This window comes from Rissa tridactyla, chromosome 4 (genome assembly GCF_028500815.1).
Source record: "Rissa tridactyla isolate bRisTri1 chromosome 4, bRisTri1.patW.cur.20221130, whole genome shotgun sequence".
Taxonomy (NCBI): Eukaryota; Metazoa; Chordata; class Aves; order Charadriiformes; family Laridae; genus Rissa; species Rissa tridactyla.
In genome coordinates this window covers 77,985,372-78,009,558 of record NC_071469.1, presented here as the reverse complement: position 1 = coordinate 78,009,558, position 24,187 = coordinate 77,985,372, and the positions used below count along the sequence as shown (strand labels likewise).

The following is a 24,187-nucleotide window of genomic DNA, read 5'->3' as shown; positions in this document are numbered from 1 at the left end:
ACTGATAGAAACTTCAACAGGACTAGAATGATCTGTTATCCCCACATATAAACTTTTCTGTTTTTCATTTCTTCCTTGTGTAGTAGACCTCCTTTTATTACTTTAATGGCTACATTTAAGGCAGAAAGTGAAATGATTTTTAGGATAATGTTTTAGTGTCTGTTTCACAATGGTTTTTATTGAGCTGTAAAGCACTTGCATGCACAGAGAAAAGAAGGTGCATTTTAGAAATAAAACTATTAAGTAACATTATCTTGCCATGGATCATTCCCACTGGGATAGAGGAACCAGTTGAAAAGCATAACTGAATTCAATTAAAATATGATAAATTTTGATCTCCATCTTACCCACATTTTCAGCATTGCATGGTGATCAAGAAATTAATAAAAGCATGAGTTTATGTTTAGAACCTTTTTTCTGATCCTGTGTTGTACAGTGCCTTCATATTTTTCCCCTACTACTTACAATAGGGAATAACTCGACTATACCAGTCCCCTCCCAGAAAGGTGGATGGACACGTATGTTCCCATATCCGATTACCATCAGTAGCAATCAATATTATGTGCCATTCCCCAGAAGAAACGCCTTTGCATATCATGGCAAGAACAAGAGGACTCCAGACAGCAGAATAAAATGACTGCTTGTATCTGACACTAAATCATAGAAATGTGTATCCAAAGTAAAATTCACAGAAACAACTTCATCACAGTTTTTCTGGAGGCCAAACTATAAGTACTGTATCCATCTTCTTTTCTGTAAACAGACGTTGTCAGAGACCTTGGAGATACGCCTATTAATTATTTTGAAAAGATTGTTTACTGATTCTCTCTAAAGAAGATAGAAACCATCTTCTCTAGTTAATTGAGAGTTAAATTAGTATGTATTTCCAAAATACAGGCCCCGTATCCGTTTTGCAGGTCACTGGGTCCTATGAGTGATCTGCATGCAGGAGATTAACAATGCCTTTTGAAGTATATTGGTTCTCCTATCACACTTATGAACACTGCCCAATATAGAAAAGTAATATTATAACCCAAGTACACAGTAGGGAAACACCATTTCTGCTTTACAGATGGCCAGCTGAGACATGAAGAAATTAAGTGATTTTTCCAATGTCAAACAAGAAACCTGTATCAGAATGGAGAAAATCTAGGCCTTCTCAGTCTTGGCCGATTTCCTGAACAATCAAACTATTCTTCTGTTCTGGCATGAATAAATCTCTGGTTGCAAATTGAATTGGTGAAAGCATCAGTTCATCATGTATGAAAAACAAAAAAGAGAACAACCATCTGACACAGTATAATATAATCTGTACAGCAGCTTTCTTCTCCAAAACTATATCCCAAAATCTCATATAAAGTTAAATAACACAGTAATTAAAAAAGGAACAAAAGAAAAATTAAGTATCTTGGACAAAGAGAAAAAGATGTTTCAACTGATGCATGAAAATAAATGTAGATAATTATGACTTATGCGATGCTTTTCATCTTCAAAATGATGTATAAATATTACTTTTAAAATCCTCACAACACCTCATGAGGTGGGTAAATATTAAGCATAATGTAATAAGTTACACCCTCGTATGATTTAAACCAATTGTCATTCTAGAAAAAAAAAGAAAAAAAAAAGGTTGGAAGGCTAAAAGGGTTTGTTTAAAGCACCTGAGCTGGCCACGTTCTACAGAAAAAACCCTACACTGCCATTTAAGAGGACTGCAATTCTCACAGACTACATGAGCTAGCATTAATTAACCTAATACAGACTCAGCACAAGCACAGCAACTAGGGTTCAACAAGACTACAAAAGTCTATGCCAGACTCCAGGCAAATACTGTAGGATAGCCAGCCTGGATTGCATTCAGCACTATGTGGTCACTAGCACGATACAAGTTAGCTAATTAAAAGCTGACCTGAGTACCTTGTACAAAGGGCTGTCATACGTCTAGAACGTAGCACAGGCAGATCCAAAGCTGGGACTGGAACTGTAGAGCTGGCTCCGAAGTGTTCTCCCACAGCTCAGAGGCAACCAAGCAGGCACGCACGGCGAGGCTATTGCACACATGATGGAGCTGTCGTGGAGATGGAGCTTTTACACCTGCAGAGCCTGCCAAAATAATGTAAAAGGGCAAAAGGGAAGGTGGTAAGTCTAATCAAAGACAACGTTTTAAGCTGAATAAAACACTTAACTGCATGGAAAATTCCATTAGGTTGATTAGATACTTGCCTTAGGGCCCTCTTAAAACAACTGTTAAAAAAAAAAAAGATAGCTGTTGCAATGCGGCTTAAAAATATTGGAAAAGCAGGAAATGGAGCTTATTAGAGCTCAAATTAGATCCAAGATTTATGTGAAGAACATTTGGCCTCTTTAAAAGGCCTGCTTAATCCCTAGATGGTTTTTATTGTTTCTATTATTATTATTTATTTATACAGTGCCATAGGTATACATAGCACTTTACAGACAAATAAAAAAAAACACGGGTCCTCCCCCAGAGAGTTTACAATACCTGATCCGGCAAAGAGTTAAGTACATGAGTAACTTCGTTTGCAGGACTAACCTCCTCTGGAACCAATGAGATTTTTAAAAAATCAACTTATTGACATGATTATCTCTTCCAGATCAGACCCTCTGCTCTCAGTCATTCAGTCTCAAGTCACAGGTGTAGACCCCATCCCAGGTGTAGACCACCTCAGTTTCAGTAACTTCCGTTGAGCAAATATCACAGTAGTATTTTGTTCCAAGTTACGTATGATAAAGATAAGCCAAAGCAACAAAGGGATGAAGCTAAACTGTTTTTGTACGGCTACGTTGGCTTCACCGAAAGTCTTTTACTAGTATTTGTAATATTTTTGCAACTGGAGCAGCAAAGTTAGTCAGTGATTGAGAAAGAGCTACACGACAGGGTTTAGTGCAAGACAGGGGGAAGCTGCCTTTTGTCTGTGTTCCTTCTTACTGTGCACTAGTGTTAACGAGCTGTTGCTTTAGGGACGACTGGCCAGATCTCTCTATCTGGACTCTAAAACTACTGAACTACATTACTACAGCACATGTATTATATTTCAGGTATAAACCTGAACTAATATTGTATAGAAGTGTTCTTTTTTATTTTACTTTGCAAAAGAAGCACTTCTGGTTCCCATTGAAAAACCCAATATACTGTCGGGTTTTGTTTGGAAGATAAGGGGACTCTATTCTCCTTCTTACTGTCCTGATGCCCCTATTTCTGTGAGTGCAAAATTGGAGCTACCTCAAGCTACTTCTCTTTTGGAGGGTAGTAATGACTACTCCAAATGTGCAACCCTATTTGCCTGCATATAAACTTTTAATAATGTTCATTAAACTTTATTAGAATTGTACGTGCAGCCAGATCAGGGTTACAAATTAAAACCTCAATTCTGCAAACACTTAAGGAGCTTTATTCATGTGAGGAAAAAAAAAAATTCTTTCTATACTCACGCGCTTAAAATGAATCTATAATGTAAATACAATGCTATTTTGTTTTTATCCTGTGGTATTAAAGTTAAAAACATATAGTCAAGGAAGACTCCTAGTGCACAAAAAAGAAGCAAACAACTCCCCAGCTTTTTTGAAATTGCACCTTTTTAAAAATTATCTTTATGTGGAAAAAAACCCTCTGGTGCAACAGGCTTGGAAAAGTCAATGAACAAATGAAGTATGACTGTATGCACGGAATTACATGCAAAAGTCCTAGATGGAAGAGACACTGAAGCCTGTAGAAGTTTTGCGATAAATTCTACTGGCAAAAGGATCAAACCTATAGAGCCTGATACAAGAGCCCAGTGAAGTCAGCAAGGACTTCCCCATTGATAAGCTTTGAGTCAGATGCAGAGCGACCAAGGGAACGGCACAACTGCAGGCAAAGAAGCAGACGCATAAGCCAGAAAGAGGTTTTAAAGAAAACAGATGTGAGTGCCATAAAGCCAAGGTCAAACTCCATCACCAAGACAAGTGTGTGTGAGAGAGTTGTATCTCTTTTAGGGCTAAGTACAGTATTTATGATTATTCATTTATCTTGAAACAAAAGGTAAATTAATCCATTTATTTTAAAAACCATGTTTTCATCACATTGAGTAATTTCCTTTGAAAAAGAAAAATGTTTCCTAAAACCATTAGCAGTTAAACTAGATTTTTTTTTTTTGTTTATATCTGAGATGAGACTGCGGATCATTATTCATGCATAATCTGATTCCAAATGATTCCTTGTTTACAATTTGTTTTGTGTATTTTCTTATGTAAGCAAGAATTAATATACTTGGGCATGGAAGAAATATGCTATATTATCTTTTATTGCATTTCTTTAGAACATGCCATACATCATCTTTAACTCCCCAATGACATTCAAAATAGCCTGAGGAAAACACAAATAAATACACATATAAACAAGGACAAATACACTAATAGGAAAATGATATAAGATACAGACTTGCATAAAGGTATGTTAATAATGTGTAATGTAAGCAATGGAAATTATAATCTGACTCCAAATTTTTGAATAAGCAGCCTGGATGATAAGCAAAGTCAGGGCACTGACACACATTCACAGCTCGCTCTCCTACAGCAACTAGATGACTAAACCTCAGATCTTCCATTTCGATTCCTCCGTGTGGAAGACCCCATCACAATTAGCATACTCTTTTCTAAATACTAGCACCCTCCAGTGTGCACACCCAGGAACATACACCCACCCCTTGCTGCTCGGTCAGCTTCCTAGCGCAAGGACTGGAGCCCTCCGAGCAGGAACATGGATCAGATGCGAAGTAGCAGAGGTTTTGGTACAAACCCTGGACTGCATGATTCTGAATTGTGGTGTTCAAGGAACGATGGAAGTGTGTAAAGATCTGGCAATTCTGACAGAATAACTCAGATGAGAAATCACTGTGAAAATTTGGAGACTTACCTTCAGATCCACCCTTTCTAACTCCATGATGTTTCCTATCCTCATTAATTTCTTCCACCTGCGATTTCTTTACACATTTTCAACTAGCTTTACATGAGTGAAGGTCCCAGACCACCTTGACTTGATATAACTTACTTGATTCTTTTCCTTTTGACTTTGTAATTTTTACCATGGTGAGTCACAGAGCCTGAAGCCTTTTATCACACATAGACAGGCATCTCCCCTGAATCCTTGAATTCCTTATTGTTATTTGTGAGGAAAAAGGGACAAAAGTCTTTTTTTTTTTTCCTCACCGCAGATATGAAAGAATATATCCATTACAATAGGTGAATTTAGAGTATGGTAATATTCAAAAGGTTATGTCCCACATAGCTAATTTCAGTTCAATCCTGTGCTTCTTACTGCAATATAGTTTTGATATTTCTTGTTATTTTGGAATTTGAGTATATGCAATGACAGGAAAAAAATTTAATGTTCAGAACGCCAAGACACTGTTTCTCCTTGAGCAGTTAATAATCCGGGGGTTTCTGTTTCTTTTTCTCTTTTGTCATCCTTAGTCATACTTATCTTTCTCTCTCAACTGTTAGCTTGGTTTTTATCTATTTTTACTGTGGTGTTGGTTTTTTTTATAAAATATTTGCAGTTATCATTGATTTCTACCTACATGTAATAGTATATTTTTGTGGCATTTTAAGAAACTGAATTTCATATGGTCTATCTTTCCAAACTGTAATTTTGCAAAAGTAGTTCTCAAATTCACATACAGGAAAGATGAAACAGATAAAACATCTCTGAAGGAATTATATATGGCAGTAACTAGGTTGTAAAGTTTGACCTTATGAAACAAGTAATGTGATGACCATTGGAAACTAGACCATTGGAGGTCTATAGTATTTCAGGCCCTGCCACAGCGTCCCTCTGAATGCTCCTCAGAGATATAAAAGCTGTCTAACCTGTCTTGCAACTAAAATTAAAGTTTATTCTTACTAATCTGCTCACAGCATCAGATTCTAAGGGCAGCTGTGACTCAAAAAAATCCAGGCCATATTCATCTTTATGGAAGATATCTAGGTACCTCTTTTGCACTTCAGAATTTCTCTTTCGATCTAAGGTTTAACAAGAAATCAAATATTTTATTGTAAATTTGTTTATAGTTAAGAAAGTATACTTCTCATTGAAACGTCTGATTTATATCACTGCAGATTTTGCCAGTAGCGTTTTCCAATGTGCTAAAATCAGTCATACCCTCAAGTAAGTACTGCAGATCTTCAAAGATATTTATGAGCCCAAATTCTAATGATTTACTGCAAAGTAACCACACAATGTCTTTCAGGATGTGGATTGAAATATCGTATGATTTTTACTAATAGATTAGTTTTGATACACAGAGTCTTAAGTAATATAGCTGCTTTTGAAATCTGTATCTTTGGCATGCCATGACCAAGAACGATGGTGCAACGTGTTGACCACACTTTATAGCTAAATCTGTCCCTGCAGGTGAATCTGAGAGAGACACGTGCATCTCTGAAGGTAAATCAGCTATATATTGATTTATATAAATCAATAACATCATGCAAAAATACATAGTAAGAAAACAGTGCCAGGGAGCTAACTAACAGGTTTTGCAACCTGTTTTTTATACTTAGATTTATCAATAAAGAACCAACACTGTTTATTATCAGGCACATAAGCTTCAAAGCTATATTTTTCAGTTATACAATTTTCATGAATATTGTCTCTAACCAAAGTAGCCTCCTTGCTGATTCATGTCCTGACATGGCATTTCAGAAGAGGGAGTCAAATTCCCTGACTGTTTTAACAAAAACTGTTTGATTGATCATATCTTAACACATTTTCAAATGAAAACTCAGCTTACTTTTAACTCTAGAATTGTGATCTGCTTGCAGAATATTAAAACCTCAATCTTCTTTCCTCATGAGAAAGGTCGGTATAATTTTATTCTCTTTTTAGGATCATGGCATAATTCCGGTTGGAAGGGGCCTTCGGAGGTTTCTAGTTTCTAGTTCTGCCTCCTGCTCAAATCAGGGTCAGCTATGGTCTGTAAAGACCAGTCAGGGCTTTATCCAGTTTGGTCTTGAAAATATCTAAAAACGAAGACTGCACAATCTCTCCAGGTAACCTGTGCCCCTGCTTGGCTGTCCCTGGGGGAGAAAGGCTTCTCTCCACCTCCAGTCTGAACCTCTCTTGTTTCTACTTATGCCTGCTGCCTCTTGCCCTCCCACTCTGCATCACTGTGAAGAGTCTGGCTCCACGTCCTCACTAAACCCCTCACAGGCACTGGGTGCTGCTGTGAGGTCCCCCCAGAACCTTCTCTTCTCCAGGCTGGATAAGCCCCAACCCCTGAGCTGCTCCTTGCATGGTGAGTTCCCCAGCCCTGACCATTGTGGTGGCCCTCCAATGAACTCACTCCAGTTTGTTGATGTCTTTCTTGTTTTCTTTGATATTTACTAACAAACAGCAGCAGCTATCACAAAATGATAGGCAAAATAGAATCCCAGAAACCAATATTGTCTTCTGATTAAAAAAATATTTTTTACAAGGCCATGATGTAACTGGTAGATTCTATTCTGAAGTCTTATCACCGGCACACTGTATTTCTGAGTTCACTCATTCTTACCTTTGATATTTATTAGTGTCTCTGCCTCTTCTAGGCATTTCATGACTTATTTGTTCACAAGTCACTTGAGAAAAAAAGTTGACACAGTAATATTTTTGTACTTCAAAGTAATGGAAATAATGGCGAGATGGTGCTTATTACAATATGATCACTGACTTGAATTCCCTAGAACAAGCATAATTCCCATTCTTGTCCTCCCAGGAACAAAGTGGTATATTCAATTTTGTTTTCGGTTCCTAATTGCAGGAGTGTCCAACTGGAAAATGCACCTATCTTCAATTATGGCACCCTTCTATGCTCCTGACCGCTCTTTTCCAGTGATTTAACTTAACTGCAGCAGAGAGAGGCTGGATGAGAGCAGTGAGAGATGACATCGCATCTGCCTGAATTAACAAAGTGATAAATAAGTACAGTAAGTCCAGCTGAATGGATCAACAAATAAGTAGAACTACGTTTTCCCATAGCTGCCTAACATAAATCACAAGAATTCCAGTCTTCAGAAAACTCTCCTTTAAAACAAGACTAATTAATTTCACATTCTTGTTTTTTGTACATTAATACCTTTTATAGGTCATTAACCTCAACAGTCTTTTGACTTTTCAAGTTTTAACGTGTCATATGTCTTTAATAAATAACTGCTAGGGTTGTTTCTTCCACCTTATTTCTCTCCTATTCACACCGTATGTACTTCTACATATTTACAGTTATTACAAATGCTGTGCCTGTGTCTATAAATTATTAAGGACTGTCTATATGAAAGATGTTCTACTTTTTTTTTTTAATTTCACTGATTAATACTTCTATTCACCGATCATGTATCAATAGTTTTAACCAACTCTCTTGTTTTGTAAAAACAATGTAAAAATGCTCACAACTAAATGACAATAATCTTTCCTTTCATTGTAACATGTACAATGAAGAAAATTTTGTTTGTTTGTTTTTTGTTTTGTTATGTACCATGTTTAGAGCCGAGAAACAAGAGTCTGGAAAAATAACTCCCATCCTTGATTTTGCCACCAGCTTCCTTTCTGATCTTGACCATATCAAACAAAACCCAGGCTAAACCTTTGCCTTCAGAGTTTCTTAATATTTAATTCTGATACACTGTATGAGGGACTGAAGTTGCCCGTCAGGGACCCTCAGCGCGGTCACATTACAGCGGCAGCTTGGCTTGCCTCCTGCCACCCCAGAGGAAGTGAAAAAGAAATTTATCCACACAATGGAAAAGAGCCATTGAGGATGGTTAAGAAGCGTGTTTTCTAGGGCTTGGGTTAAGGATTTAGCTGGACGAGAGCCAGGACTAAAAGAACTGCAATAACTCCAGATTGTAGGTCTCAGCTGATTGTCCAGGGGGTTGGCTTAGCCCAAAACCACTCTGACTTTTGGCAAAACCTAGGTTCTGTCTCTTCATTTAAATCTCATTAACAATTCCAGAGACATGATTCTTAGAGAAACATCACCAAAGAAGCATGCACAAGGAAGAAAATGTGAGGAAAGGTAAAGGGCTTTTGACAGATGAGCTTCATGATCAAGCATGTGCAAGTAATAATGGGGAGTTTTAAGACTTATGTGACCTGGACTGACAAAAGCTGGTAAGTAAACCTCCCTGGTATCTCTGAGAGAGGAAGCTGTAAGAAACTCCATATTTGAGAAGATTTATGATGCTGAGTTGAACATTCTGAAAGTAGACTGAAAATCTTGGCAAGGTCTTCATTTCCAGTACTAAGAAAGAAGTAAAGAACTGGACCTGCTCCCTAAAACTATTCCCCCTGCTGTTTTCCTACTTCATTTATTTTCCCTGCAGAGGCTTGGGCTTCAGCTCCACTCTCTAGATAAAGCATATCGAGAACAGATGGGCTAATATGTAATAGCAACATCAGAGTGTGCAAACCTGTAGATGTTCTCTGTGAAGAGAACCAAGTAATCAACCAAGCCTCAGTGTTAAAACTCAAAACATTCTCTGATTGGATATTCCGGCTTTTTGCAGGCCCTGCTGAAGCTGCAATGTCAGAGGGGACAGATTTTTGTTTAACATTTATTGATTGATATTTGGTAATTTTTCTATTGCAAACATAGGTGCAAGACTGCCAAGTCCTCCCGTCCATACATTTCACTACACTGCACCAGCACCAGCTCCTTAGCTGATATAAACAGGAAAAGCATTCATGTCTCCAGTATTCATGTACAAACTGAAATTACGGAGTAATTCATTCACAATATTATGATGGTTCATAAAGAATTCTTACAAACTAAGTAAACTGCAAGTGGTTTTACTTTTTTTTTTTTTTAATTTCAATGTTAACAAATCCCATTCACTCCCACTCCTTCCAGACTCCTTTCCTGCTCCTTAGGACTCCAGTGGATTGTAACCATAAGGGAAAACTCCAGCACTTACTCAGTGATTGTGGTGTGGTAATACCACTTTTACACTTAATGGCGATAACAAGAAATGATGAAATTGAAGGATATTTTCAGGATGAGTCAATCTAGGTCTCAAATCATATTTTCTATAGCCAATTTTCACAGTTCCACATCCAAGAATGTCAAGAATAGGACTCTTATAACAACACTTTAACACCTGTTGGTATGTAACTACTGACACAGTATTTTCGCAACAGACCTCTAGGAAAATAGGAACGGATTTTTCATTATTTTTCATTTCTAAGAGGCAAACTGAGTAAAGACAGAATAAAAACTTCCTCCAAGAGTTATAGCATAAACTGGATCAAGAACAGGTGTTCTTGAAACTCTTACCTCCTTTAATGCAGATCACTAACCTTTTTTTTCTGAAACCATTCAGAGCTGCCCAGGTATTGTGGGCTGCTTATAAACCCGTTGCTCTTCTGCAGCTCTACTATTTCTATGCAAAATGGTAGAATTTAAATGTATGACTTTCACCACTGCTGTCCATACGTTGTTCGTTGAAGTCCTTAGTTTTGTTTAATATTAGATAACTGAAGATAATGTTCATAAAAGTCAGTAATACCACATCAAACTACCCGTCTTCAAGAAAAGACCTGTTCCACTAAAAGACATTAACGGAATCCTAATGACACCATTTTGTTAAGAAGCCCTCTCAATTCTTGACTTAAGGGTGTTTCAGTGTGCAAATGAGACCAAGAAATGAGTATTCTTTAATACAAACTCTTCTCTGCTTTATTGGTCCCATTAATGCCCAACCCAGCGTTCACAGAAGCGACTGCTCAGGGAGCTTATTGAGCACCAGCAGAGGGAAAGAGGGACCATATCGTATTCCTGTGGCGCTCGTCATGTTGGCCCACACACTGAGCACCTTCTCAGAGAATCCTTCTATAAAGTACAGATACACTAGATGGATCTGGGGCTAGTCACCTCTAAAAAGTGAAAACATATAGGGACCTGTAAAACATACTTACCAATTTTGTATGAGACTGGTTGCTGCTGCCCAGACTGCTACTGTATAATTTGGAGGGTAATCTTAGCCAAATGAAGAAGATATTTGCATTTTGCAACTGACTGGCAGTAGTCTAAACAAGAGATTAAGATGACTATATAATTTCTTTGCTCCTTCACCAGAAACAACTGTGTTTATATTTACCAGAAATCTACATTAGCATTCATTCCCAAGTGAAACTGTTCTACCCTATGTATCAGCTGGTTTAGTTTCCCTAAAAGAAAAAGTTAATTTATAACGGACTATTTCTTTGACTATTTCTCTAGCCCACTTAGGCCAAGAATGATGGGCAAGACTGATGACTGTAAGGTTTTATCTATACAAAGAAATGTCAGTATTTTTTTTGCTGCAAAAGATATGAAATCAGAGCTAGTAAACTCAGTCTGGTGGTACGCACACTCTGAAGGTACATGATGTACAAATCTCCTCGTGAGGTTTTCTCCTGAACTGTTATTGTCCTAGTGTTCATGAGCTGTAAGTTAATAAACATTTACAAAAACTGTTTTTAAACTAAATATATGACTGCTTAGGATAACTGACATTACTATGATTAGAAAAAATTCCAAATTTGAATACAGAACTAACAGACATGAAGGAACAGAAATATGACAGACGAAATGGAACCGGGGTCTATTTCTAACACACAAAACCCCTACCATCTTCCTATCAACATGGTGATTAAGCTTTATCAGCCATACGACAATTGTTGCCTTTGTTTATTTTTTGCATTGTCAAAAATGGAAGCTGCCTTTCAAATGCAAAAATGTAAAAGTCACCGTAATTAAAGGAATTGCTACAAGTTCATTTCCGTGAAATTGAATTTAAAAAAAATATCAAAAAAGGAAAAGAAGGAGGAAGGAAGGAAGGAGTTTAAAGCCTAGATGTTTAGACAGCCCTGCAAGCCCCCTTGTGACCTTACTCTGATATTTAACAAAACATTAATCTTCTTGCCAGCAATTATAAAGAATACAGTGATGTAGCTGGGGCTCAGTGAGTGAGTAATAGTAATTCCATTGTTCTCTTTTATTTATGCCTTGGCTGTACCAGGCAGATGAGGTAAGTTGGGGCTTTTTATATGTTATTATTCTGAACTGGCAATACATAAAGGCTGATTACACAAATATCTGTCTGTTTCTGAAGCACTGTTTCACACCTCCTTCCAGCTCATGATCAAAGCGTTTCAACATTTTATTATGAAATCATGAATCCCCCCTTAGTTTGCATATGAATTATAGTCTTTTTTTTAAAAACACTGGTGTACAACAGTGACAGTGCCTTTTGAACCAAGGAACAAAACAAGGTGTTACACATTACTTCTTGAAGGCAATGACTTGCTGAATAATTCTGTTTGTTGGAGCACAGTCCAACCTCCCTATTGAATACAAAAGCCTCGAGACCAAGGAATTTTTTTCTGTGAAAAGGCCAGTGATTTTGTTTCACTTGTAAGAAGAAAAAAAAAAAAAGCAAGCAGAGCGCTATTAACAAGTTGAGAAAACGTTGCTACGTAGCTGTAATTATAGCAAATCTAAAAGAGCTTTCCTCTGTTTTTCTGAAATGCGGTAGTTATACTAAATATTGAAAATAATTTGATTATTTAGTTAATAACATCCCACATTCTGAAAGGTTCTAAGTGAGTTCCACATATGTGCCCTAAAGGGAAGAATGGCCAGAAAGGCAGCAAAGCACGGCCCAGTAAGGTATAAGCTGGTATGTCCTGCACATACTTCTTAGGAGAACTGTTGTGGTATCTTTAAGATTGATGCTTACTACATTTCAAGGATCAAACTCACGATGCTCAGTCTTTCTAGTTCAGAAGTTCCCACACTGATTTTTTACCCTCTAAGAAATTTGCATTTCAAAGTCTCAGACCCATGAATCAGGGATAAGGTTTCCACTGACTTTTACAAGAACAACATCCAGTTGTCGATGCTTATGCTAAGATGCATATTCCTGTGTGACATACATACCTAATGAAATGCCAACAGTTGTTCTTTTACATATACCATGTTTTCCTTCACTCTAGTCTGAAAAGTGTGCCATTCCTATAAAATTATATTTATATATTTATATTCTAAAGATTTTTCAAGTTTGCTTTACAGAATCCAAATATTAACTGGGAACAACCTTATGAATACAAAGGACATTTTATTAGGCTTTACCATCGGTGATTTGCAACTGTTCATGCCATTTGTGCCACTTCAGTCAAAGCAGGATTTGGTCCATAATTATTGACCTTTTTTGTTTGTAATGCCACCTTCTCCCTCTGTTCACTTCTCTGTATTGGCAGAGACAGATTCAGCTCATCTCTAGAAATCTGATAATGTCACCAAATCAAAATTTAAGGTGGGAGGGTAAAGAGAAATTGCTTCTATGTTTCATTACCTGCCTAAAGAATGAAGGATTTAAGCTCTGATCACCGCACTTCCACGCAGCTATACAGTGAAAGATCATATAGCCAAGGCAGCAGCCTAGCTAAGAATACTTGGTTTGTTAAAAGATTTTTTTCAGATCATCAGTAGGCGGCTGAAATAATTAAACTTAAAACAGCATTTGTTTTCTGAACAGCTAAAGGTTTAGCTTCTTCCACTGAATGGTATTCTCCTCTCGGAGTAAACCCATGGAGGTTATCCAAAAGCAGATTCAACTCAATGGCAGCAAGCGTAACCTGGCTGCGTACGACGAGCGGGACTGCAGTGCTGGCGCTGTGAAAACTCACACGTTTCTTGTCATGTGAAATAATTCCTTTTGCCAGCCAATTCAGTACATTTGAAACATTTTGCAAAACTGGCTACCGCTTCAGACGTTCTTTGTGAAACAGCTTTGAATATGCATCTTTGACCTCACGATCGGTTCTTCAGTACAGCCTAGAGCGGGGGTAGATTCTGCACATTAACAAAACTGCTTTTTCTATACCAGCATATTTTAAAGCGGAACAGAATGGCATTGCATTCTGTCAGACTAACAACTACCTTTTTATCAGTATCAATACATTATTACTGAAATTAATTAATTCATATATGAAAACCCCTAATAGTACTCAATCTCCTTGTGCAAACTTAATAGAAACGCCAGACCAAAAAAGGAGGTATCTCTGTCTGAATGTCAAACTTCAGAAAATAATCCATCTGCTCCTATTCACAGACAGACAGGCCATGTCTCCGAGCACCATGCTCTCCAGGCATGAGACACGAACTCACAAAGGCAAGAATTCAGAGTTGAGCCTTAAGCCCTGTTCATAATTTGTTTCATTGTTGCAGCACATATGAGATATGTAAGACCCCCAGCAGCTTGGAAGCTCCTGCTCTGTTCCCGCACAATAGGGGTGAGTTAAGGATTGCATTGTGTCCATATCCCCTCAGCCTGGTGCCTCTGTAAGCTTTAAAGAAGATATTTAATGTTATCTGAATGAGGTTTTATGACAATGTTGAAGAAACAAAATAATATTTGGGAAAAGTAATATAATCCTCTCTCAAACTAAAATACATTAAAACTGCCTCAATATATCACACAACTCATTATGTGAGGTTACAACATTCCTCTGAGCTATGAATTTACATAGTACTGGAAACCATGAAAGATAAGAAAAGGCACTTGTAGCCAATTCTGTAAGAAAGACATTTTTTAATTTGAGAAAATATATTTTTTGCAGGACAGATACTTATAAGACCAACCTAGTAAATTTCTACTTCAAAAACTAATTTTATGGAACAAAATTTATCAAAGTTAATGTTATATAATGTGGTCTTGCCCATTTTTTACATTATTATCTTAATTATTTTGTAGTCTTATGAATCCCAGAGTTTATAGGATGATATTGCATTCGCCATACTTTAATGGATCACAATGACAACTACTTTTAGAAGCATTACTGTATCACATGCACAGAATCCATCACCATGGAGTATTTAAATAATATGAAATCCATACAGAACAGTATCACAACTAGATGCAGTTATCAAAACAAGCTTCATTTGAAAAGCTTAGAAATCCTCATCCTTTACCTCTTTTCTACTTAACAGTGCTTAAGTGTTTAGAACATGTGAACCTTTCTGTAAAATTTGTAAAAACAATGCTTTCAATATTATCAATTAAGCTGTAGGTTGCATAAAAATTTGGAGTACATCTTGAGGCACTCAGAATGAAAAAGGCTACCTAGGAACAAAATGGTACTGTTTTATGCTGATGCAATTAACATATTTTACCATTTGTCATGTTACTGGCCCATGTGGCCTTGTATTCTCTGCCTAGAAATATCTGATATTTTTGCAGGTTGACTAGAGGTAAGAGCGTTCACAGTTCTAGAGCTCTAGGTCAAGATGACTTTTAGGTCTCCCAATACTGGAACACATAGAGTATTTTAGTTAAGTATTGCTGAATCAAGGACATCTTTAAGAATGAAAAAAGAACCGCAAGCACAGCACAACTAGTAGAAATGCTAGAGTGTGAGTTATCTTAATTTCAGGTTTCTGAATTATCAGGGCAAAAGTGCTATAATGAGCTCTTATTACCCAGAAGTAAAGTTGCAAGTAATAATGGTTTAAGAAAAATACTGAACAAACACAGGGTGGAACAGCGTGTTCTCGGAGTAAAATAACCTTCAGCTTCCTTAGGGTAGGTAGAAGCAGTTATACCTTTCCTTTGAGTACTGCTGCTACCAGAACCCTGAAGGGGAATTAGGAGAGAGCTGGGTATCCTTCTCGTTTGGGAAAGTGGTCAGGGAAAAGTAAAGGGGGAGGATATAAACATTGGCTGATCAGCACGCACGTATCCTATTTTGAAATTTTTCTGAGAAATTTTGCTCTTTTGTTTCTCCAGCTGCACAGTTATTAAACTTCTGCTAAAGTGGATGAGGAAGAAATGTTATTTTTTAGCTCTAACGTGGCATTCTACATCTTGACTGTTGTGCAAGATAAGCTTAGCTTGCCTTGCACTTGTTGCTGCCATGTGGAATTTAGAGTAGCCTTTGACTGGTTTCTTCTTTCATATTCTGACCCTACAATTTCCACTTGTCAACTGCATTTAATACACATTTCCAAACTCTGTGGCTCATGTGATTTTCTTTTTTTCCACAAATTTTCTCATTACTGTGCCATTTGCTACATTTCTGGAATTCATTCACGTGTTTCACACTGATTCTCAGTTTACAAAGCCATTTTGCAATACCACCTAAAAATATGACCATGATGATGATTACAGAAGCATTTAATGATTTTTGTAACTTTGAAACAAGATGTTATGGTAAGACCTATACATAGTCTCGGGTAAGAAAGTACAAACCTGAAAGTTCAAAAGTTCTCTCTTGGCAACCAATCTCAGAAGCATGTAGAAGATCAAACACACTGGCTCAACAAAAATTTCCACTAGAAATGTGAGGTTCTGCTCTTGGGCACACTTGGACCATCATTCACAGAGTCCACAATTAAAGCATTCTTTTCCCTACACCCCCACAGTTTGAATAAACTTGCACCTCCAAGCACAGCTGGTCACTCCTCCTTTCCCCTGATGGGTTGCACCTCTTTTGCCCAGCATATGACGGAGCTGGAACCCATTCCTGAAGTCATTTTAACCTACTTTTCCCACCTTCTGGATAATTTTGGAAGGAAAAATTGTCTTCTACTGAGGCTACCCTACGCTAGCCTAGCCAGCTCTGGTATTATGACTCACAGATCTTTTAACAAATTAACAAGCAAGATCAAGGCACTTAAAACTGGGTACCATATCGATGGTGGTAAAGGCGCTGTATTAAACAATGACGGAGCTACGCCCTGTTTATGGGCTAGGCCAAGATCTATGGAGGTACCAAGGTGCCTAATTCCTCTCCAATTCAATGAGATTTCAGTTTTTAATTCCTACAGTCTGCAGCTCAGAAATATTTACACAAAGGAAATGAGATGAAACTTGGGCTCCCATGCAACTTCATGTCATCTTGGGTACAGAAATGACTTGGCAAGCACACAGAAGACAACACCTGACTGGCATAAGCAGGGAGGTAAGCATTAAGTATGCATAAGCCACAATTACACTGCTGAGCAGAACAACTGTTAAATACTTTTAAAAGTTAGACTCTGAATACGTACAGAAAATGGCTATGGGATTAGGCCATATACAGTTTTTGAAGATATCTTTTGTCTCTGTAGCATCTGTTCTCACTATGAACTCATTTTCTTATCTATGCTTGGGTCCATTTCTTAAATCTGAATACTTGACAAATATTTCCACCAGCTTACATGGATAATCAAAGCCTGAAAATAATACTTTCAATATGGTTACTTCATTAGGAAAATAAAAAATACATTTGCACTATTTCAGTGCTTCGGCTTCCAATGAAATTTTACATCACTTTGTAAATAATGCTAATATTTATCTATATAATCTCAGCATCTTTAACAAATTAACAGTAAGGAGTATCAGTGAAAAGCAAGTTATATCCACTTGAACTAAGTTAAGATGCTATTTATATCTGATACACATTCTTCCCAGTCATAATGGGACTGATGTAAGACCATCATTTCAGTCAGATATTTCTCTCTCTGAGACATTTCCTTGCTCTCTGTTGCCAAAGTCTATCGTTAACTGTTCATAAAAGGTCTTCCTAGAGACTGATATGTTGCATGGGGTCCTTAACACATCTCTCTATTCATGCTGAGATCATATCTACTGATTTTCTAGCTCTTCTCCTCCAGGTTCTGTGCTGCAGTCCCTTCCTTTTTGAAGTTTCTATTTTCATAGATGACCATTACTTTCTTATATTTAATTCCTCCTAAGTGCTGTAATTTCCCAAATGTTTTTAATTCCATAAGCTGTTTCCTGTGATCTTCTCCAGACTACTTCTCAGCATGGTTTTCAGTTTTCTCTGGGGCTATATTTTTTTTTATCCACCTCTTCCTCTCCTCTCTCTTCCCTCAGCATACAACAGCACTGGCCTCCTTCAGCCATAGCTCATTTGTCTGTTTAGCATCTGTTTGTCATTCATACCCCTTGATGTTATAACACTCATCTTTTTCATATTCTCATCTATAGCCCACTGTGAATACTTGCACAATGCTTTAGAGTCACCACAGAGCATTTCGTTCTATTTCTTCTAATAGGATATTTGCCTCCTTATCTTCAATAGTCTCCTTCTTCCTCAGGAAGTTTTAATATTGTCATCACTATTTTAAATTTACTGTTTCCTGCAGCTGATCTTTAATTAGAAAGCTGTAATGGGACAGTGTATTTGCAGAAGCCCCGCTTGTCCAGCCTACAGATATAAGAATTCCCCCCTAAACACCGAGTTTGTCAGATGCCAAAAAGCAGGCCTTCCATTACTTTTATTACACGCAAGGAAGCCCACTGAAAATATCCTGATTTGTCCAAATAGTCAGAACACATTAATACCAAAAATAAACCCGTATACTTCATGAAAAAAATGCACTAACTTTGTAGAATTAACTTTGGGCACAACAATGGCCAAAATTGGTACGTAGTGGGCATACTCTTCGAAGTTTTACCTCTGCTGTTTCTCTATACAGCTATGAACCAATGCAAGCTGAACAAAGTGAAATTTTTGCACAAGGTTCTGTCCTGAGGCTAAATGAGTTTTGTCCATTGCTCTGAAATTATTGTAATCAGTATTTATTTTTGACAAAACTTGAAGGCCAGAATCATATATCAACGCCCAGTTCCGACATGAAAAATACACCCATTTTTTATATAAAAGAAGAAAGCCTACAAGCTATGCATCTGAGAGATAAGGTGAATACAAAACAGATGAAGAAAGCCCAAGGTAACAGTGAGATGATAATGGCTAGTGTAATAAGCAGGGCTACTGCACCTCAACTGCTTGGCTATGATTAAACTAATTTAATAACTGCTACCATGCTAAGAAAAGGAATTAATAGCAGAATGGTAGTTTATTGTCTTCTCTCTTCTGTAATTTACTCAGCACCAAAGTATTTATTAGAAACATATTTATTGTGTACTCACTTGTGGACATGCCATATGTTCTTCTACTTATGATGTAATAATTTGTGTTTGGATTTTTTTTTAAAGCGCTGTATAAAAAGACTAAAGCTGAAACTGGAAAAAGTCACTAGATATCAGTGCTGAAAGTGAGATCAATTTCATAGGAAGAAATTCATGCCTCTAATGAGAAGTTTGCTGTAATGAAATGAAGGAGATCAAAGCTGATAGAAAGCAAAGCTATGTAATGAAACAGTGATTTAAGAAGCCTGGGACATTCATTTTATTTTCATTGTAAGATAGGTTACTTGCCTTACTGTTTGGTATTGTTTATTCTGGTGTCTGTACATGGTTTTGATTATATTAATTAGATTATTGGCCAAATTCTAAACTGTTGTAAATCAAAATTGCTCTTCTGACTCCAGTGAATAACGGTGACTTATACCAGCTGATGATCTACGCTTCAATGTCTTACAAACACAGGATAAAGATTTTGCAAAACTTCTAAAAAGTTTGCTTGTTTGTGAAAACGTTACAATTTATTGTAGTTTTGCAAATGGATAGAATTTCTTGCTGTAAATACTTTAATTAGTATTATAAAATGAATTGAAATTTAATTAAAGATGAAAAAAAGCACAGTGGAAATTTTTAAAAGGACAAAACCAGCAAGAAACACTCCCAGATTTGAATGCCATTTCAACAGTAATCTGAACCAACATCTGAAACGCGTTATATAATTTTAAACATATACCAAAAATTATTTTCTTCCATCTTAGAGCAAGTGCAGACTCAATAGTTGTTCCAAAGCTTTTAGTTATTTTCCCCCTTAATCTCTAGACGTAAACAAACAAGAATGCTAATTAAAAATGTTACTGCAGGCAAGAATCTTGTCAAAGTAGTTAAACAGGGTTAGACTCAATCAACAGAAGGTAGGGCAACCTCTAGAGAAAGCATTCGTCACGTAAACACATTGTATTTATTCAAACAGTGATAATCCAACAGTTTGAAACCGATGCCTTAGTACATTATTGAAAAACACTACTGTTGCTCTTAAGAAAAACAAAACGTGTTCACCTCTTTTAATGTATATAATGATCATGGCACATTTGTGACACTAAGTAGCTGGGCAGGTTTTATTGGGGATTGTTGTACCCTTAATTTCCTCATTTCTCAGAGACCGTTGTCAATGGCGCCGTGTGCAGTTTCTCCACTGTGACTGCAATTTTACCAGGGTTTATGAACCGTCAAGTACAAAAGGGAAAAGGTAAACTTGATTTCTAAAAGGAGGTCAGACTAGCTTGTATGCAAGCACAGTTAAGATGACAAGAGCTTGGCTGTTAACGTTCTTTGAAATAAGGCATGTAAATTCAACAGGTTTTACCCGGGTACATCTAAAGGGCTGGAAACCAAAAGCATTTCTCATGGTCTGAATCTGGCTACACATCCTTCCAGCGTTCCCTCTAGAAGGTGACCTAAGCATTTGAGCAGAGAGAGCTGTGGTGCTATCACAGCCTGTATGGTCAACAGGCCAGGACTTTAAGGTACATCATGGGGGCACTGGCTTCCAAGTTCAGACACAGTCAATGAGACTTGCTTGACTTCAACTTGGAAAGCATTTATCTATGTGAATAGTCCAAAATGACAAGAACTGATGCCTCTTGAATGCAAGAAAGCTCCACTGAAGAAGGAACACCCTATTCTGTGAACCCATTGAGACCTATGACACTATTAATTGAGGTCTCCATGAAAATCAATAAAATCCCTAGCAAAGATGATCACTTTATGGTTATTCTATTCCAATGGCACACACTGGCCCTGAAAGGTCTTCAGGGATGCAGAGAAGCTGAGAGTCTTCAAGGGCAGGAGATGGAAGCAGACACGGCTGGAACCCAAATGGACTCAACAGGATTCACAGGAACCCAGGGCTTGAGACACAGCACCACAAGGTACTTGCTCCGCAAAGAGCCCAGTCCATTGCTATTGGTGGCAATTATGTTAAATAATCCAGTTTACAAAGGTAAGAGTTCCATCTGAAACCTTTTGTCTATTTTGCTTATATAAAGAAGCAGTTCCTCAGTTTAAATAAGCACTAAAAGTTTGAAAACTTTCTGATAGTCTATTTTTATTTACCATCTCATTCTATGTCTCTCTGGCAAACGGTCTCTGCTATGTCTACACACAGAGGGGAACACTCCTGCAGAAAGAGTGTGTCCAGGTTCTTGATGCTCTGGATTTGGTCTGGGTGTTTTTCTTCTGATATACAGTGTTAATGTCTCAATGGCTCTGCAGAATTGCCATTGGTTTTTCAATTGTTATTTTGTCACTTAATTGAGTATAGGGTTACGTATTCTCTCACTTTCTATTTTTGCATTGTATTTTTAATGAGATTGCTGATTGTACTTTTTACCTGTAGAAAAAAATCTAAAAGTCTGTTTGACGCAGTGCAATGATGGAGAAGTGCAAAAGGAGCATTGGTAAAATTTACCATTCAAATAGATCCTCATATATTCTGCGATACACATTAATACAGTCACGGCAGTCTACTTTATATTCAAGACAACAGTCGTTCAGTAAGTTGAAACTTTTTTCACAGATGCCTTTCATCTGACATAATTTTGAGTAAGTTCTATCTGGAAAATTATCAGGTTGTGTAGTATTTTAGACTTTCCAAAGCTTCATTTCAATGTATTTGAAACAAAGCTAAAAAAAAAATTCACTTGATTTCACATTCCTGTTTTTGACTTGTGGGGCAATATAACTATACGTTAATATACAAATAGGATATTACAAAAAGCCAAAGCTGACTTAATAGTAAAATAAATATGCCCATATGTTCAGATAACTAAGTGAAATTCAATTGTGTCCGTGTCTGTATATTTAGGTAGCTACCTTCAACAAAGAACCTACATGCTACAGTTAGTAATGTAATGAGGATTTGTATAGATGGGGGAGCTCAATATGCAAGTTCAAATGAACTTGTGTTCTTCTGTAATTTATACTTTTCTTTTTAAGACAATATGTTCTCATGTTTTTCCAAGAATAGATGTATAACTTAGTGTTTTGGGCACTGATCCATTTTACACATTTCCTGATCTGCCCTTGTGTTACTGGAAAACTTATTCCAGGATGAAAGCTCAGTTTGTGTAAGAAATAAAATCAATTCAATTTAACAGAAATGACTGTTGCACAAACACGTGTATACTGTGTTACACACAAAGGCTGACATTTATCAGCACCATTTATAGAAGCAACCAAATAAACTCCTTCTAGTGGACCAAATTTCTAATGGGTATATTTGTGTAACATTTGCATCCAACTTAGAACAGCCTGCACTCTGTATAATGTTTCAAATAGGAGTGCTAAACCGGTGCATTTCTATCCCATTGAACTAAGATTTTATGAATCTGGCAACAGTTTTGGAAGATAATGTACTTGCTAGCCAAAAAATCCATTCAGAAAATAACCTTACTCCTACTTTGATGTACAAATGTAACAACAGACTTCTTTAGGAAGGGATATGACCCATCTTATTTTTACATGTTATATTCTTTTTTTCCTAATGTCAAAGATGCTTATCTTAGTGAAAGGCTTCTCCACGGATTATATTTTCCTTCTTTTCTTTCTAGGCTACCCTCAAGATGAATGAACTTTATCTTTTCAGGAAGTTAAAATTTTTATTTAAAATGTGAAATCTTGTTGAGTCCCAGGGTTAAGTGCATGGTTTCAAAGCTGATGTGCTTTGAACATATGGCTCTCTTATTTCTAGCTATATTTAACATTCTTTTATCTTGAAACATTTTGTTGAATTTCTCAGAAATGCCATTTGTTTAAAAACGCTTTTTGAGGATCAAGTCTCCAGAAGGACTATCTCTTTCCTCTATTTATATATGGGACACAATCCTGGCAACAATTTAACTCCAGCAAGTTGGAGAAATTCCACCTGGACTAAATGTCCCACAATCAAACTGTCGGTGTGTTCCAGAAGATGGTTCACTATCAGATGGCAATGGAAAGTATATTGCATTTCTCTTTGCATCAAGGGAAACAAAAACATTTATGAACAGGTTTTACCTCAGGGGATGGGCGTACCTTAATCCACTTTAAGCTTGTCCTTACTCTCCGAGTGCTTTATATTGCAATTTTTGCTAAAGCGCCCCAGGTCACACTGGGATTCCTACTGAATCTGGAGATAGTACACTTCATTCTAGACTATATACACTTCATTAATACTTTTTTAAAAAAAACACCACTCCCAGAAATCTGCCTATTAAATATTTCAGTTGAGGGATCAGGGCCTATGAGATACAAAATCTATCATTTCAGTGTTTTCAGTGTTTCATAGATACTCAGAAGAGAAATGCTAAAATGCGTTTTGGGGAACCATGCTACTTCCAGTATCACTAGGAAAGAACGAATCCTGAATAAACATGAAGCATTTTGAGAGCTACAATAATGAAAACACGTACAAACTTGACTTCAAGTGTGACTCGTATGTGCCATTTCCATTAATGAAAGTGTTCTGTTAAGCAATCTGGATTATATCCAGAGTGTTCACCCCTAAGAAAAAGCAATCCCTCTTGTAGCAGTGATATTACATAACAAGATAAGGCTACTCGATATATTAAAATTACAAGAAATAACAACTCTTGAAGGTACTTACAATTAGGATACTGTTAAAAAAAGCAGAATCGAGTGGCACATACTTCTTATCCCCTGAGTCCCAATCCAACCAGTTCTGCCCGTATACCTGCACAAGAACAGAAGAAAAATGTGTAAGGTTTGAGTGAAAAAGTAGGCGTCCAACCTGGGCTAATCAGACACATGGACGTAGCAGCATTCTCCCCACTTGCAGATCTCAGGGGAATATTCTAGCCACCGCCTAGATATCTTCTGTATCAACTCTCTTAACTTCTCCTATTAAGCTTTTAATTTCTACAATTACATAGAGATAATGTAGAACTATCTACATTGTAGATGGATTCTACAATCTATATTGTAGAAATATTTACTGGAACAGAGATTCAAGACTTGCTTTCACAAAGGAGGGGATAATCCTAACATTCAGTATTCTAGTGCAGAGGCAGCTCTCTTGCTTAGACCAATCAGTGTAATCTGGACGCAATTACCTTTTTTCAGGAAAGATTTATTTTTAAGGAAACTAAGACCACTGTATGAACCTTTCTGTTTTTAATGAGATTATATTTTCTGAAGACAGACATTTTTCTCAAATGATTCTTAATATTGCTCTACAAAACAGATT

At 37.0% G+C, this 24,187-nt stretch overlaps 1 long non-coding RNA gene across 1 annotated transcript in view; it reads right to left on the bottom strand.

Moving 5' to 3' along the window:
- Positions 1–24,187, bottom strand: part of LOC128908790 (uncharacterized) — a 115,475-nt gene that overhangs the window by 80,092 nt on the left and 11,196 nt on the right. The window contains exons 2-3 of the long non-coding RNA XR_008466097.1: positions 23,588–23,674; positions 1,918–2,103 (exon numbers count right to left, since the gene is read on the bottom strand). This is a non-coding gene — a long non-coding RNA (uncharacterized LOC128908790). The remainder of the gene's footprint in view (positions 1–1,917; positions 2,104–23,587; positions 23,675–24,187) is intronic.